The sequence below is a fragment of the Triturus cristatus genome, chromosome 4_2 (assembly GCF_964204655.1).
Source record: "Triturus cristatus chromosome 4_2, aTriCri1.1, whole genome shotgun sequence".
Lineage (NCBI taxonomy): Eukaryota > Metazoa > Chordata > Amphibia > Caudata > Salamandridae > Triturus > Triturus cristatus.
Window position 1 is genome coordinate 931,351,305 of NC_140586.1, and position 14,512 is coordinate 931,365,816.

Consider the following 14,512-nt stretch of genomic DNA (forward strand, 5'->3'; position numbering starts at 1 on the left):
TGGGAGGACAGGGACATGAGGGTTCTCAGGGAAAGCCATCACATTAGTATTGATGGCTGGGCCTTGAAACACAACAATCCCGGAATGGCCAGGCACAAAATGCCTGTGCAATAGGCCTGACCATAGGCTTCTGGAGGTCTTGCTCTCCAGAGGCCCCAGTGGTCTAAGCCCGACCAGGGCTGTAGGCCGCGTTGGGAGCGCGTTAGGGACGCAGGGCGCAGAACTCTGCCCGTTTCACCCCAGCATTTCGGGGAGGACAGGGAATTTGGCAAAGACAGTGGGAAGGATTTTTAAGGAGGAGAGTTCAGTGACATGATCTGAAACACAATAGTGCTGGTGATCTGGAGGCTGCCTTCTATGAGCCCCTTCTGTCGGGAGCAGCCTGCCATCATGCCCTGATAACCACAACACTAGTCCCAAGCCAGTGACCTCAGCAAATGCAAAAACATTCATACTTATAGTCTCCTGCATCTGATTCTTGCCATCATGTGAAACGTTGGCATTCCAATGTCTGTTGCACACACTTTGTTCATAGGTGTGCAATTTGAGTGCGTGCGCCTCATCACTGTCTTGGACAGAGCTCTGTCTCTAAGCTACACATGTGAAGCATTGGTGGTATAGTGGTAGAATTCTCGCCTGCCACGCGGGGGGTTCGATTCCTGGCCAATGCAAGGCTGTGTTCTTTTGACTTTGCTTTCTAAATCAAATATGGGAACTCAGTGGGGCATAAAATGGGAAACAGTGACCCCGATGTGATTTGAACACGCAACCTTCTGATCTGGAGTCAGACGCGCTACCGTTGCGCCACGAGGTCCTTGCATTTGGAGTCACATCAGCAAATGTTGTGAGCCTTTTCATTTTTGCCCACCTCCTTATATGCCTAGGGTTTGTTACAAGGTTTGGCTTTTTGTTTTCCATCCTATTGATGAAATTGAGTGCAGGTGCAGAGAGAACGCAGAGGATTGAAATGTTCAGGGAAAGGGTCTCACGCAGGAGCTCTAGACCAAAGGCACATTACTATGATTTATTAAAGTGCTTCATGCATGCAAAAGGAAACGTCCCTGGGTGGGCTTGAACCACCAACCTTTCGGTTAACAGCCGAACGCGCTAACCGATTGCGCCAAAGAGACTAGAGACAAAAGCACATCTCCTGAGACTCAACATATATCTTTATGTATGCGCGCCTGCCTTGAGCTTGTGTTATATAAGGCGTCTTTATCCTACGCAGCATTTGCCATTTGCTTAGTGTCTTGTCACTGTTGGGTGTTATGATGCGCAGACTACTGTCTAATGGTGTTAGGGCCAGTATTACAACCAGTCCCAGTGTATGAGATACATGTATGACTTTTCTGTGGCCTTCTTAGCGTAGCTATCTGCTCCTCTGGTGGTGTTCTACCAGCCTGTCAGGCGTGTGTCTTGCCCATCCAATCTTCACTGTGGCATGTTAGACTTGTCTTCTCTGTGAGCGGAGTCTCCTTCCCAGAGCAGGTGCTTTCTCTGAACTCTTGCTTTGTAAGACTGCTGGGCAAGGCCCTCCCTAGCCCCTCACTCAGATAGATATATTTGCCTGCAGAGCTCAGCTTTGGAGAAAGAGAGGGGGCAGAGAGCGCAAAGGGGAAGGCCCAAGGTGCACACCTTATTTTACATAAAAGCTCGGGCTCTTGGGAGGACAGGGACATGAGGGTTCTCAGGGAAAGCCATCACATTAGTATTGATGGCTGGGCCTTGAAACACAACAATCCCGGAATGGCCAGGCACAAAATGCCTGTGCAATAGGCCTGACCATAGGCTTCTGGAGGTCTTGCTCTCCAGAGGCCCCAGTGGTCTAAGCCCGACCAGGGCTGTAGGCCGCGTTGGGAGCGCGTTGGGAGCGCGTTAGGGACGCAGGGCGCAGAACTCTGCCCGTTTCACCCCAGCATTTCGGGGAGGACAGGGAATTTGGCAAAGACAGTGGGAAGGATTTTTAAGGAGGAGAGTTCAGTGACATGATCTGAAACACAATAGTGCTGGTGATCTGGAGGCTGCCTTCTATGAGCCCCTTCTGTCGGGAGCAGCCTGCCATCATGCCCTGATAACCACAACACTAGTCCCAAGCCAGTGACCTCAGCAAATGCAAAAACATTCATACTTATAGTCTCCTGCATCTGATTCTTGCCATCATGTGAAACGTTGGCATTCCAATGTCTGTTGCACACACTTTGTTCTTAGGTGTGCAATTTGAGTGCGTGCGCCTCATCACTGTCTTGGACAGAGCTCTGTCTCTAAGCTACACATGTGAAGCATTGGTGGTTCAGTGGTAGAATTCTCGCCTGCCACACGGGATGCCCGGGTTCGATTCCCGGCCAATGCAAGGCTGTGTTCTTTTGACTTTGCTTTCTAAATCAAATATGGGAACTCAGTGGGGCATAAAATGGGAAACAGTGACCCCGATGTGATTTGAACACGCAACCTTCTGATCTGGAGTCAGACGCGCTACCGTTGCGCCACGAGGTCCTTGCATTTGGAGTCACATCAGCAAATGTTGTGAGCCTTTTCATTTTTGCCCACCTCCTTATATGCCTAGGGTTGTATTACAAGGTTTGGCTTTTTGTTTTCCATCCTATTGATGAATATGAGTGCAGGTGCAGAGAGAACGCAGAGGATTGAAATGTTCAGGGAAAGGGTCTCACGCAGGAGCTCTAGACCAAAGGCACATTACTATGATTTATTAAAGTGCTTCATGCATGCAAAAGGAAACGTCCCTGGGTGTGCTTGAACCACCAACCTTTCGGTTAACAGCCGAACGCGCTAACCGATTGCGCCAAAGAGACTAGAGACAAAAGCACATCTCCTGAGACTCAACATATATCTTTATGTGTGCGCGCCTGCCTTGAGCTTGTGTTATATAAGGCGTCTTTATCCTACGCAGCATTTGCCATTTGCTTAGTGTCTTGTCACTGTTGGGTGTTATGATGCGCAGACTACTGTCTAATGGTGTTAGGGCCAGTATTACAACCAGTCCCAGTGTATGAGATACATGTATGACTTTTCTGTGGCCTTCTTAGCGTAGCTATCTGCTCCTCTGGTGGTGTTCTACCAGCCTGTCAGGCGTGTGTCTTGCCCATCCAATCTTCACTGTGGCATGTTAGACTTGTCTTCTCTGTGAGCGGAGTCTCCTTCCCAGAGCAGGTGCTTTCTCTGAACTCTTGCTTTGCAAGACTGCTGGGCAAGGCCCTCCCTAGCCCCTCACTCAGATAGATACATTTACCTGCAGAGCTCAGCTTTGGAGAAAGAGAGGGGGCAGAGAGCGCAAAGGGGAAGGCCCAAGGTGCACACCTTATTTTACATAAAAGCTCGGGCTCTTGGGAGGACAGGGACATGAGGGTTCTCAGGGAAAGCCATCACATTAGTATTGATGGCTGGGCCTTGAAACACAACAATCCCGGAATGGCCAGGCACAAAATGCCTGTGCAATAGGCCTGACCATAGGCTTCTGGAGGTCTTGCTCTCCAGATGCCCCAGTGGTCTAAGCCCGACCAGGGCTGTGCCCGACCAGGGCTGTAGGCCGCGTTGGGAGCGCGTTAGGGACGCAGGGCGCAGAACTCTGCCCGTTTCACCCCAGCATTTCGGGGAGGACAGGGAATTTGGCAAAGACAGTGGGAAGGAATTTTAAGGAGGAGAGTTCAGTGACATGATCTGAAACACAATAGTGCTGGTGATCTGGAGGCTGCCTTCTATGAGCCACTTCTGTCGGGAGCAGCCTGCCATCATGCCCTGATAACCACAACACTAGTCCCAAGCCAGTGACCTCAGCAAATGCAAAAACATTCATACTTATAGTCTCCTGCATCTGATTCTTGCCATCATGTGAAACGTTGGCATTCCAATGTCTGTTGCACACACTTTGTTCATAGGTGTGCAATTTGAGTGCGTGCGCCTCATCACTGTCTTGGACAGAGCTATGTCTCTAAGCTACACATGTGAAGCATTGGTGGTTCAGTGGTAGAATTCTCGCCTGCCACGCGGGAGGCCCGGGTTCGATTCCCGGCCAATGCAAGGCTGTGTTCTTTTGACTTTGCTTTCTAAATCAAATATGGGAACTCAGTGGGGCATAAAATGGGAAACAGTGACCCCCGACGTGATTTGAACACGCAACCTTCTGATCTGGAGTCAGACGCGCTACCGTTGCGCCACGAGGTCCTTGCTTTTGGAGTCACATCAGCAAATGTTGTGAGCCTTTTCATTTTTGCCCACCTCCTTATATGCCTAGGGTTGTATTACAAGGTTCGGCTTTTTGTTTTCCATCCTATTGATGAAATTGAGTGCAGGTGCAGAGAGAACGCAGAGGATTGAAATGTTCAGGGAAAGGGTCTCACGCAGGAGCTCTAGACCAAAGGCACATTACTATGATTTATTAAAGTGCTTCATGCATGCAAAAGGAAACGTCCCTGGGTGGGCTTGAACCACCAACCTTTCGGTTAACAGCCGAACACGCTAACCGATTGCGCCAAAGAGACTAGAGACAAAAACACATCTCCTGAGACTCAACATATATCTTTATGTGTGCGCGCCTGCCTTGAGCTTGTGTTATATAAGGCGTCTTTATCCTACGCAGCATTTGCCATTTGCTTAGTGTCTTGTCACTGTTGGGTGTTATGATGCGCAGACTACTGTCTAATGGTGTTAGGGCCAGTATTACAACCAGTCCCAGTGTATGAGATACATGTATGACTTTTCTGTGGCCTTCTTAGCGTAGCTATCTGCTCCTCTGGTGGTGTTCTACCAGCCTGTCAGGCGTGTGTCTTGCCCATCCAATCTTCACTGTGGCATGTTAGACTTGTCTTCTCTGTGAGCGGAGTCTCCTTCCCAGAGCAGGTGCTTTCTCTGAACTCTTGCTTTGTAAGACTGCTGGGCAAGGCCCTCCCTAGCCCCTCACTCAGATAGATACATTTACCTGCAGAGCTCAGCTTTGGAGAAAGAGAGGGGGCAGAGAGCGCAAAGGGGAAGGCCCAAGGTGCACACCTTATTTTACATAAAAGCTCGGGCTCTTGGGAGGACAGGGACATGAGGGTTCTCAGGGAAAGCCATCACATTAGTATTGATGGCTGGGCCTTGAAACACAACAATCCCGGAATGGCCAGGCACAAAATGCCTGTGCAATAGGCCTGACCATAGGCTTCTGGAGGTCTTGCTCTCCAGAGGCCCCAGTGGTCTAAGCCCGACCAGGGCTGTGCCCGACCAGGGCTGTAGGCCGCGTTGGGAGCGCGTTAGGGACGCAGGGCGCAGAACTCTGCCCGTTTCACCCCAGCATTTCGGGGAGGACAGGGAATTTGGCAAAGACAGTGGGAAGGATTTTTAAGGAGGAGAGTTCAGTGACATGATCTGAAACACAATAGTGCTGGTGATCTGGAGGCTGCCTTCTATGAGCCACTTCTGTCGGGAGCAGCCTGCCATCATGCCCTGATAACCACAACACTAGTCCCAAGCCAGTGACCTCAGCAAATGCAAAAACATTCATACTTATAGTCTCCTGCATCTGATTCTTGCCATCATGTGAAACGTTGGCATTCCAATGTCTGTTGCACACACTTTGTTCATAGGTGTGCAATTTGAGTGCGTGCGCCTCATCACTGTCTTGGACAGAGCTCTGTCTCTAAGCTACACATGTGAAGCATTGGTGGTTCAGTGGTAGAATTCCCGCTTGCCACGCGGGAGGCCCGGGTTCGATTCCAGGCCAATGCAAGGCTGTGTTCTTTTGACTTTGCTTTCTAAATCAAATATGGGAACTCAGTGGGGCATAAAATGGGAAACAGTGACCCCGACGTGATTTGAACACGCAACCTTCTGATCTGGAGTCAGACGCGCTACCGTTGCGCCACGAGGTCCTTGCATTTGGAGTCACATCAGCAAATGTTGTGAGCCTTTTCATTTTTGCCCACCTCCTTATATGCCTAGGGTTGTATTACAAGGTTTGGCTTTTTGTTTTCCATCCTATTGATGAAATTGAGTGCAGGTGCAGAGAGAACGCAGAGGATTGAAATGTTCAGGGAAAGGGTCTCACGCAGGAGCTTTAGACCAAAGGCACATTACTATGATTTATTAAAGTGCTTCATGCATGCAAAAGGAAACGTCCCTGGGTGGGCTTGAACCACCAACCTTTCGGTTAACAGCCGAACGCGCTAACCGATTGCGCCACAGAGACTAGTGACAAAAGCACATCTCCTGAGACCCAACATATATCTTTATGTGTGCGCGCCTGCCTTGAGCTTGTGTTATATAAGGCGTCTTTATCCTACGCAGCATTTGCCATTTGCTTAGTGTCTTGTCACTGTTGGGTGTTATGATGCGCAGACTACTATCTAATGGTGTTAGGGCCAGTATTACAACCAGTCCCAGTGTATGAGATACATGTATGACTTTTCTGTGGCCTTCTTAGCGTAGCTATCTGCTCCTCTGGTGGTGTTCTACCAGCCTGTCAGGCGTGTGTCTTGCCCATCCAATCTTCACTGTGGCATGTTAGACTTGTCTTCTCTGTGAGCGGAGTCTCCTTCCCAGAGCAGGTGCTTTCTCTGAACTCTTGCTTTGTAAGACTGCTGGGCAAGGCCCTCCCTAGCCCCTCACTCAGATAGATACATTTACCTGCAGAGCTCAGCTTTGGAGAAAGAGAGGGGGCAGAGAGCGCAAAGGGGAAGGCCCAAGGTGCACACCTTATTTTACATAAAAGCTCGGGCTCTTGGGAGGACAGGGACATGAGGGTTCTCAGGGAAAGCCATCACATTAGTATTGATGGCTGGGCCTTGAAACACAACAATCCCGGAATGGCCAGGCACAAAATGCCTGTGCAATAGGCCTGACCATAGGCTTCTGGAGGTCTTGCTCTCCAGAGGCCCCAGTGGTCTAAGCCCGACCAGGGCTGTGCCCGACCAGGGCTGTAGGCCGCGTTGGGAGCGCGTTAGGGACGCAGGGCGCAGAACTCTGCCCGTTTCACCCCAGCATTTCGGGGAGGACAGGGAATTTGGCAAAGACAGTGGGAAGGATTTTTAAGGAGGAGAGTTCAGTGACATGATCTGAAACACAATAGTGCTGGTGATCTGGAGGCTGCCTTCTATGAGCCCCTTCTGTCGGGAGCAGCCTGCCATCATGCCCTGATAACCACAACACTAGTCCCAAGCCAGTGACCTCAGCAAATGCAAAAACATTCATACTTATTGTCTCCTGCATCTGATTCTTGCCATCATGTGAAACGTTGGCATTCCAATGTCTGTTGCACACACTTTGTTCATAGGTGTGCAATTTGAGTGCGTGCGCCTCATCACTGTCTTGGACAGAGCTCTGTCTCTAAGCTACACATGTGAAGCATTGGTGGTTCAGTGGTAGAATTCTCGCCTGCCACGCGGGGGGTTCGATTCCCGCCCAATGCAAGGCTGTGTTCTTTTGACTTTGCTTTCTAAATCAAATATGGGAACTCAGTGGGGCATAAAATGGGAAACAGTGACCCCGATGTGATTTGAACACGCAACCTTCTGATCTGGAGTCAGACGCGCTACCGTTGCGCCACGAGGTCCTTGCATTTGGATTCACATCAGCAAATGTTGTGAGCCTTTTCATTTTTGCCCACCTCCTTATATGCCTAGGGTTGTATTACAAGGTTTGGCTTTTTGTTTTCCATCCTATTGATGAAATTGAGTGCAGGTGCAGAGAGAACGCAGAGGATTGAAATGTTCAGGGAAAGGGTCTCACGCAGGAGCTCTAGACCAAAGGCACATTACTATGATTTATTAAAGTGCTTCATGCATGCAAAAGGAAACGTCCCTGGGTGGGCTTGAACCACCAACCTTTCGGTTAACAGCCGAACGCGCTAACCGATTGGGCCAAAGAGACTAGAGACAAAAGCACATCTCCTGAGACTCAACATATATCTTTATGTGTGCGCGCCTGCCTTGAGCTTGTGTTATATAAGGCGTCTTTATCCTACGCAGCATTTGCCATTTGCTTAGTGTCTTGTCACTGTTGGGTGTTATGATGCGCAGACTACTGTCTAATGGTGTTAGGGCCAGTATTACAACCAGTCCCAGTGTATGAGATACATGTATGACTTTTCTGTGGCCTTCTTAGCGTAGCTATCTGCTCCTCTGGTGGTGTTCTACCAGCCTGTCAGGCGTGTGTCTTGCCCATCCAATCTTCACTGTGGCATGTTAGACTTGTCTTCTCTGTGAGCGGAGTCTCCTTCCCAGAGCAGGTGCTTTCTCTGAACTCTTGCTTTGTAAGACTGCTGGGCAAGGCCCTCCCTAGCCCCTCACTCAGATAGATATATTTGCCTGCAGAGCTCAGCTTTGGAGAAAGAGAGGGGGCAGAGAGCGCAAAGGGGAAGGCCCAAGGTGCACACCTTATTTTACATAAAAGCTCGGGCTCTTGGGAGGACAGGGACATGAGGGTTCTCAGGGAAAGCCATCACATTAGTATTGATGGCTGGGCCTTGAAACACAACAATCCCGGAATGGCCAGGCACAAAATGCCTGTGCAATAGGCCTGACCATAGGCTTCTGGAGGTCTTGCTCTCCAGAGGCCCCAGTGGTCTAAGCCCGACCAGGGCTGTGCCCGACCAGGGCTGTAGGCCGCGTTGGGAGCGCGTTAGGGACGCATAAAGGGACGCAGGGCGCAGAACTCTGCCCGTTTCACCCCAGCATTTCGGGGAGGACAGGGAATTTGGCAAAGACAGTGGGAAGGATTTTTAAGGAGGAGAGTTCAGTGACATGATCTGAAACACAATAGTGCTGGTGATCTGGAGGCTGCCTTCTATGAGCCACTTCTGTCGGGAGCAGCCTGCCATCATGCCCTGATAACCACAACACTAGTCCCAAGCCAGTGACCTCAGCAAATGCAAAAACATTCATACTTATAGTCTCCTGCATCTGATTCTTGCCATCATGTGAAACGTTGGCATTCCAATGTCTGTTGCACACACTTTGTTCATAGGTGTGCAATTTGAGTGCGTGCGCCTCATCACTGTCTTGGACAGAGCTCTGTCTCTAAGCTACACATGTGAAGCATTGGTGGTTCAGTGGTAGAATTCTCGCCTGCCACGCGGGAGGCCCGGGTTCGATTCCCGGCCAATGCAAGGCTGTGTTCTTTTGACTTTGCTTTCTAAATCAAATATGGGAACTCAGTGGGGCATAAAATGGGAAACAGTGTCCCCGACGTGATTTGAACACGCAACCTTCTGATCTGGAGTCAGACGCGCTACCGTTGCGCCACGAGGTCCTTGCTTTTGGAGTCACATCAGCAAATGTTGTGAGCCTTTTCATTTTTGCCCACCTCCTTATATGCCTAGGGTTGTATTACAAGGTTCGGCTTTTTGTTTTCCATCCTATTGATGAAATTGAGTGCAGGTGCAGAGAGAACGCAGAGGATTGAAATGTTCAGGGAAAGGGTCTCACGCAGGAGCTCTAGACCAAAGGCACATTACTATGATTTATTAAAGTGCTTCATGCATGCAAAAGGAAACGTCCCTGGGTGGGCTTGAACCACCAACCTTTCGGTTAACAGCCGAACGCGCTAACCGATTGCGCCAAAGAGACTAGAGACAAAAGCACATCTCCTGAGACTCAACATATATCTTTATGTGTGCGCGCCTGCCTTGAGCTTGTGTTATATAAGGCGTCTTTATCCTACGCAGCATTTGCCATTTGCTTAGTGTCTTGTCACTGTTGGGTGTTATGATGCGCAGACTACTGTCTAATGGTGTTAGGGCCAGTATTACAACCAGTCCCAGTGTATGAGATACATGTATGACTTTTCTGTGGCCTTCTTAGCGTAGCTATCTGCTCCTCTGGTGGTGTTCTACCAGCCTGTCAGGCGTGTGTCTTGCCCATCCAATCTTCACTGTGGCATGTTAGACTTGTCTTCTCTGTGAGCGGAGTCTCCTTCCCAGAGCAGGTGCTTTCTCTGAACTCTTGCTTTGTAAGACTGCTGGGCAAGGCCCTCCCTAGCCCCTCACTCAGATAGATATATTTGCCTGCAGAGCTCAGCTTTGGAGAAAGAGAGGGGGCAGAGAGCGCAAAGGGGAAGGCCCAAGGTGCACACCTTATTTTACATAAAAGCTCGGGCTCTTGGGAGGACAAGGACATGAGGGTTCTCAGGGAAAGCCATCACATTAGTATTGATGGCTGGGCCTTGAAACACAACAATCCCGGAATGGCCAGGCACAAAATGCCTGTGCAATAGGCCTGACCATAGGCTTCTGGAGGTCTTGCTCTCCAGAGGCCCCAGTGGTCTAAGCCCGACCAGGGCTGTAGGCCGCGTTGGGAGCGCGTTAGGGACGCAGGGCGCAGAACTCTGCCCGTTTCACCCCAGCATTTCGGGGAGGACAGGGAATTTGGCAAAGACAGTGGGAAGGATTTTTAAGGAGGAGAGTTCAGTGACATGATCTGAAACACAATAGTGCTGGTGATCTGGAGGCTGCCTTCTATGAGCCACTTCTGTCGGGAGCAGCCTGCCATCATGCCCTGATAACCACAACACTAGTCCCAAGCCAGTGACCTCAGCAAATGCAAAAACATTCATACTTATAGTCTCCTGCATCTGATTCTTGCCATCATGTGAAACGTTGGCATTCCAATGTCTGTTGCACACACTTTGTTCATAGGTGTGCAATTTGAGTGCGTGCGCCTCATCACTGTCTTGGACAGAGCTCTGTCTCTAAGCTACACATGTGAAGCATTGGTGGTTCAGTGGTAGAATTCTCGCCTGCCACGCGGGAGGCCCGGGTTCGATTTCCGGCCAATGCAAGGCTGTGTTCTTTTGACTTTGCTTTCTAAATCAAATATGGGAAGTCAGTGGGGCATAAAATGGGAAACAGTGACCCCGACGTGATTTGAACACGCAACCTTCTGATCTGGAGTCAGACGCGCTACCGTTGCGCCACGAGGTCCTTGCTTTTGGAGTCACATCAGCAAATGTTGTGAGCCTTTTCATTTTTGCCCACCTCCTTATATGCCTAGGGTTGTATTACAAGGTTTGGCTTTTTGTTTTCCATCCTATTGATGAAATTGAGTGCAGGTGCAGAGAGAACGCAGAGGATTGAAATGTTCAGGGAAAGGGTCTCACGCAGGAGCTCTAGACCAAAGGCACATTACTATGATTTATTAAAGTGCTTCATGCATGCAAAAGGAAACGTCCCTGGGTGGGCTTGAACCACCAACCTTTCGGTTAACAGCCGAACGCACTAACCGATTGCGCCACAGAGACTAGTGACAAAAGCACATCTCCTGAGACTCAACATATATCTTTATGTGTGCGCGCCTGCCTTGAGCTTGTGTTATATAAGGCGTCTTTATCCTACGCAGCATTTGCCATTTGCTTAGTGTCTTGTCACTGTTGGGTGTTATGATGCGCAGACTACTATCTAATGGTGTTAGGGCCAGTATTACAACCAGTCCCAGTGTATGAGATACATGTATGACTTTTCTGTGGCCTTCTTAGCGTAGCTATCTGCTCCTCTGGTGGTGTTCTACCAGCCTGTCAGGCGTGTGTCTTGCCCATCCAATCTTCACTGTGGCATGTTAGACTTGTCTTCTCTGTGAGCGGAGTCTCCTTCCCAGAGCAGGTGCTTTCTCTGAACTCTTGCTTTGTAAGACTGCTGGGCAAGGCCCTCCCTAGCCCCTCACTCAGATAGATACATTTACCTGCAGAGCTCAGCTTTGGAGAAAGAGAGGGGGCAGAGAGCGCAAAGGGGAAGGCCCAAGGTGCACACCTTATTTTACATAAAAGCTCGGGCTCTTGGGAGGACAGGGACATGAGGGTTCTCAGGGAAAGCCATCACATTAGTATTGATGGCTGGGCCTTGAAACACAACAATCCCGGAATGGCCAGGCACAAAATGCCTGTGCAATAGGCCTGACCATAGGCTTCTGGAGGTCTTGCTCTCCAGAGGCCCCAGTGGTCTAAGCCCGACCAGGGCTGTGCCCGACCAGGGCTGTAGGCCGCGTTGGGAGCGCGTTAGGGACGCAGGGCGCAGAACTCTGCCCGTTTCACCCCAGCATTTCGGGGAGGACAGGGAATTTGGCAAAGACAGTGGGAAGGATTTTTAAGGAGGAGAGTTCAGTGACATGATCTGAAACACAATAGTGCTGGTGATCTGGAGGCTGCCTTCTATGAGCCACTTCTGTCGGGAGCAGCCTGCCATCATGCCCTGATAACCACAACACTAGTCCCAAGCCAGTGACCTCAGAAAATGCAAAAACATTCATACTTATAGTCTCCTGCATCTGATTCTTGCCATCATGTGAAACGTTGGCATTCCAATGTCTGTTGCACACACTTTGTTCATAGGTGTGCAATTTGAGTGCGTGCGCCTCATCACTGTCTTGGACAGAGCTCTGTCTCTAAGCTACACATGTGAAGCATTGGTGGTTCAGTGGTAGAATTCTCGCCTGCCACGCGGGAGGCCCGGGTTCGATTCCCGGCCAATGCAAGGCTGTGTTCTTTTGACTTTGCTTTCTAAATCAAATATGGGAACTCAGTGGGGCATAAAATGGGAAACAGTGTCCCCGACGTGATTTGAACACGCAACCTTCTGATCTGGAGTCAGACGCGCTACCGTTGCGCCACGAGGTCCTTGCTTTTGGAGTCACATCAGCAAATGTTGTGAGCCTTTTCATTTTTGCCCACCTCCTTATATGCCTAGGGTTGTATTACAAGGTTCGGCTTTTTGTTTTCCATCCTATTGATGAAATTGAGTGCAGGTGCAGAGAGAACGCAGAGGATTGAAATGTTCAGGGAAAGGGTCTCACGCAGGAGCTCTAGACCAAAGGCACATTACTATGATTTATTAAAGTGCTTCATGCATGCAAAAGGAAACGTCCCTGGGTGGGCTTGAACCACCAACCTTTCGGTTAACAGCCGAACGCGCTAACCGATTGCGCCAAAGAGACTAGAGACAAAAGCACATCTCCTGAGACTCAACATATATCTTTATGTGTGCGCGCCTGCCTTGAGCTTGTGTTATATAAGGCGTCTTTATCCTACGCAGCATTTGCCATTTGCTTAGTGTCTTGTCACTGTTGGGTGTTATGATGCGCAGACTACTGTCTAATGGTGTTAGGGCCAGTATTACAACCAGTCCCAGTGTATGAGATACATGTATGACTTTTCTGTGGCCTTCTTAGCGTAGCTATCTGCTCCTCTGGTGGTGTTCTACCAGCCTGTCAGGCGTGTGTCTTGCCCATCCAATCTTCACTGTGGCATGTTAGACTTGTCTTCTCTGTGAGCGGAGTCTCCTTCCCAGAGCAGGTGCTTTCTCTGAACTCTTGCTTTGTAAGACTGCTGGGCAAGGCCCTCCCTAGCCCCTGACTCAGATAGATATATTTGCCTGCAGAGCTCAGCTTTGGAGAAAGAGAGGGGGCAGAGAGCGCAAAGGGGAAGGCCCAAGGTGCACACCTTATTTTACATAAAAGCTCGGGCTCTTGGGAGGACAAGGACATGAGGGTTCTCAGGGAAAGCCATCACATTAGTATTGATGGCTGGGCCTTGAAACACAACAATCCCGGAATGGCCAGGCACAAAATGCCTGTGCAATAGGCCTGACCATAGGCTTCTGGAGGTCTTGCTCTCCAGAGGCCCCAGTGGTCTAAGCCCGACCAGGGCTGTGCCCGACCAGGGCTGTAGGCCGCGTTGGGAGCGCGTTAGGGACGCATAAAGGGACGCAGGGCGCAGAACTCTGCCCGTTTCACCCCAGCATTTCGGGGAGGACAGGGAATTTGGCAAAGACAGTGGGAAGGATTTTTACGGAGGAGAGTTCAGTGACATGATCTGAAACACAATAGTGCTGGTGATCTGGAGGCTGCCTTCTATGAGCCCCTTCTGTCGGGAGCAGCCTGCCATCATGCCCTGATAACCACAACACTAGTCCCAAGCCAGTGACCTCAGCAAATGCAAAAACATTCATACTTATAGTCTCCTGCATCTGATTCTTGCCATCATGTGAAACGTTGGCATTCCAATGTCTGTTGCACACACTTTGTTCATAGGTGTGCAATTTGAGTGCGTGCGCCTCATCACTGTCTTGGACAGAGCTCTGTCTCTAAGCTACACATGTGAAGCATTGGTGGTTCAGTGGTAGAATTCTCGCCTGCCACGTGGGATGCCCGGGTTCGATTCCCGGCCAATGCAAGGCTGTGTTCTTTTGACTTTGCTTTCTAAATCAAATATGGGAACTCAGTGGGGCATAATATGGGAAACAGTGACCCCGATGTGATTTGAACACGCAACCTTCTGATCTGGAGTCAGACGCGCTACCGTTGCGCCACGAGGTCCTTGCATTTGGAGTCACATCAGCAAATGTTGTGAGCCTTTTCATTTTTGCCCACCTCCTTATATGCCTAGGGTTGTATTACAAGGTTTGGCTTTTTGTTTTCCATCCTATTGATGAAATTGAGTGCAGGTGCAGAGAGAACGCAGAGGATTGAAATGTTCAGGGAAAGGGTCTCACGCAGGAGCTCTAGACCAAAGGCACATTACTATGATTTATTAAAGT

At 49.8% G+C, this 14,512-nt stretch overlaps 23 non-coding genes across 23 annotated transcripts; 7 read left to right on the plus strand and 16 right to left on the minus strand.

The window, feature by feature from the left end:
• Positions 1 to 742: 742 nt before the first annotated feature.
• Positions 743 to 814, minus strand: TRNAW-CCA (transfer RNA tryptophan (anticodon CCA)). The gene has a single exon. It is a non-coding gene; the product is annotated as a tRNA-Trp (tRNA).
• Positions 815 to 1,056: 242 nt separating this feature from the next.
• TRNAN-GUU (transfer RNA asparagine (anticodon GUU)) lies at positions 1,057 to 1,130 on the minus strand. The gene has a single exon. It is a non-coding gene; the product is annotated as a tRNA-Asn (tRNA).
• A 1,149-nt stretch (positions 1,131 to 2,279) lies between these two features.
• On the plus strand, positions 2,280 to 2,350 carry TRNAG-GCC (transfer RNA glycine (anticodon GCC)). The gene has a single exon. It is a non-coding gene; the product is annotated as a tRNA-Gly (tRNA).
• Positions 2,351 to 2,421: 71 nt separating this feature from the next.
• On the minus strand, positions 2,422 to 2,493 carry TRNAW-CCA (transfer RNA tryptophan (anticodon CCA)). The gene has a single exon. It is a non-coding gene; the product is annotated as a tRNA-Trp (tRNA).
• Positions 2,494 to 2,736: 243 nt separating this feature from the next.
• TRNAN-GUU (transfer RNA asparagine (anticodon GUU)) lies at positions 2,737 to 2,810 on the minus strand. Its single transcript has one exon. It is a non-coding gene; the product is annotated as a tRNA-Asn (tRNA).
• A 1,154-nt stretch (positions 2,811 to 3,964) lies between these two features.
• Positions 3,965 to 4,035, plus strand: TRNAG-GCC (transfer RNA glycine (anticodon GCC)). Its single transcript has one exon. It is a non-coding gene; the product is annotated as a tRNA-Gly (tRNA).
• A 71-nt stretch (positions 4,036 to 4,106) lies between these two features.
• Positions 4,107 to 4,179, minus strand: TRNAW-CCA (transfer RNA tryptophan (anticodon CCA)). Its single transcript has one exon. It is a non-coding gene; the product is annotated as a tRNA-Trp (tRNA).
• Positions 4,180 to 4,422: 243 nt separating this feature from the next.
• TRNAN-GUU (transfer RNA asparagine (anticodon GUU)) lies at positions 4,423 to 4,496 on the minus strand. Its single transcript has one exon. It is a non-coding gene; the product is annotated as a tRNA-Asn (tRNA).
• Positions 4,497 to 5,650: 1,154 nt separating this feature from the next.
• On the plus strand, positions 5,651 to 5,721 carry TRNAG-GCC (transfer RNA glycine (anticodon GCC)). The gene has a single exon. It is a non-coding gene; the product is annotated as a tRNA-Gly (tRNA).
• Positions 5,722 to 5,792: 71 nt separating this feature from the next.
• On the minus strand, positions 5,793 to 5,864 carry TRNAW-CCA (transfer RNA tryptophan (anticodon CCA)). The gene has a single exon. It is a non-coding gene; the product is annotated as a tRNA-Trp (tRNA).
• A 243-nt stretch (positions 5,865 to 6,107) lies between these two features.
• TRNAN-GUU (transfer RNA asparagine (anticodon GUU)) lies at positions 6,108 to 6,181 on the minus strand. Its single transcript has one exon. It is a non-coding gene; the product is annotated as a tRNA-Asn (tRNA).
• A 1,290-nt stretch (positions 6,182 to 7,471) lies between these two features.
• TRNAW-CCA (transfer RNA tryptophan (anticodon CCA)) lies at positions 7,472 to 7,543 on the minus strand. Its single transcript has one exon. It is a non-coding gene; the product is annotated as a tRNA-Trp (tRNA).
• Positions 7,544 to 9,026: 1,483 nt separating this feature from the next.
• On the plus strand, positions 9,027 to 9,097 carry TRNAG-GCC (transfer RNA glycine (anticodon GCC)). Its single transcript has one exon. It is a non-coding gene; the product is annotated as a tRNA-Gly (tRNA).
• Positions 9,098 to 9,168: 71 nt separating this feature from the next.
• TRNAW-CCA (transfer RNA tryptophan (anticodon CCA)) lies at positions 9,169 to 9,240 on the minus strand. Its single transcript has one exon. It is a non-coding gene; the product is annotated as a tRNA-Trp (tRNA).
• Positions 9,241 to 9,483: 243 nt separating this feature from the next.
• TRNAN-GUU (transfer RNA asparagine (anticodon GUU)) lies at positions 9,484 to 9,557 on the minus strand. The gene has a single exon. It is a non-coding gene; the product is annotated as a tRNA-Asn (tRNA).
• A 1,138-nt stretch (positions 9,558 to 10,695) lies between these two features.
• Positions 10,696 to 10,766, plus strand: TRNAG-GCC (transfer RNA glycine (anticodon GCC)). Its single transcript has one exon. It is a non-coding gene; the product is annotated as a tRNA-Gly (tRNA).
• Positions 10,767 to 10,837: 71 nt separating this feature from the next.
• Positions 10,838 to 10,909, minus strand: TRNAW-CCA (transfer RNA tryptophan (anticodon CCA)). Its single transcript has one exon. It is a non-coding gene; the product is annotated as a tRNA-Trp (tRNA).
• Positions 10,910 to 11,152: 243 nt separating this feature from the next.
• On the minus strand, positions 11,153 to 11,226 carry TRNAN-GUU (transfer RNA asparagine (anticodon GUU)). Its single transcript has one exon. It is a non-coding gene; the product is annotated as a tRNA-Asn (tRNA).
• Positions 11,227 to 12,380: 1,154 nt separating this feature from the next.
• Positions 12,381 to 12,451, plus strand: TRNAG-GCC (transfer RNA glycine (anticodon GCC)). The gene has a single exon. It is a non-coding gene; the product is annotated as a tRNA-Gly (tRNA).
• A 71-nt stretch (positions 12,452 to 12,522) lies between these two features.
• Positions 12,523 to 12,594, minus strand: TRNAW-CCA (transfer RNA tryptophan (anticodon CCA)). The gene has a single exon. It is a non-coding gene; the product is annotated as a tRNA-Trp (tRNA).
• A 243-nt stretch (positions 12,595 to 12,837) lies between these two features.
• TRNAN-GUU (transfer RNA asparagine (anticodon GUU)) lies at positions 12,838 to 12,911 on the minus strand. Its single transcript has one exon. It is a non-coding gene; the product is annotated as a tRNA-Asn (tRNA).
• Positions 12,912 to 14,077: 1,166 nt separating this feature from the next.
• TRNAG-GCC (transfer RNA glycine (anticodon GCC)) lies at positions 14,078 to 14,148 on the plus strand. Its single transcript has one exon. It is a non-coding gene; the product is annotated as a tRNA-Gly (tRNA).
• Positions 14,149 to 14,219: 71 nt separating this feature from the next.
• TRNAW-CCA (transfer RNA tryptophan (anticodon CCA)) lies at positions 14,220 to 14,291 on the minus strand. The gene has a single exon. It is a non-coding gene; the product is annotated as a tRNA-Trp (tRNA).
• Between the last annotated feature and the right edge of the window lie 221 nt (positions 14,292 to 14,512).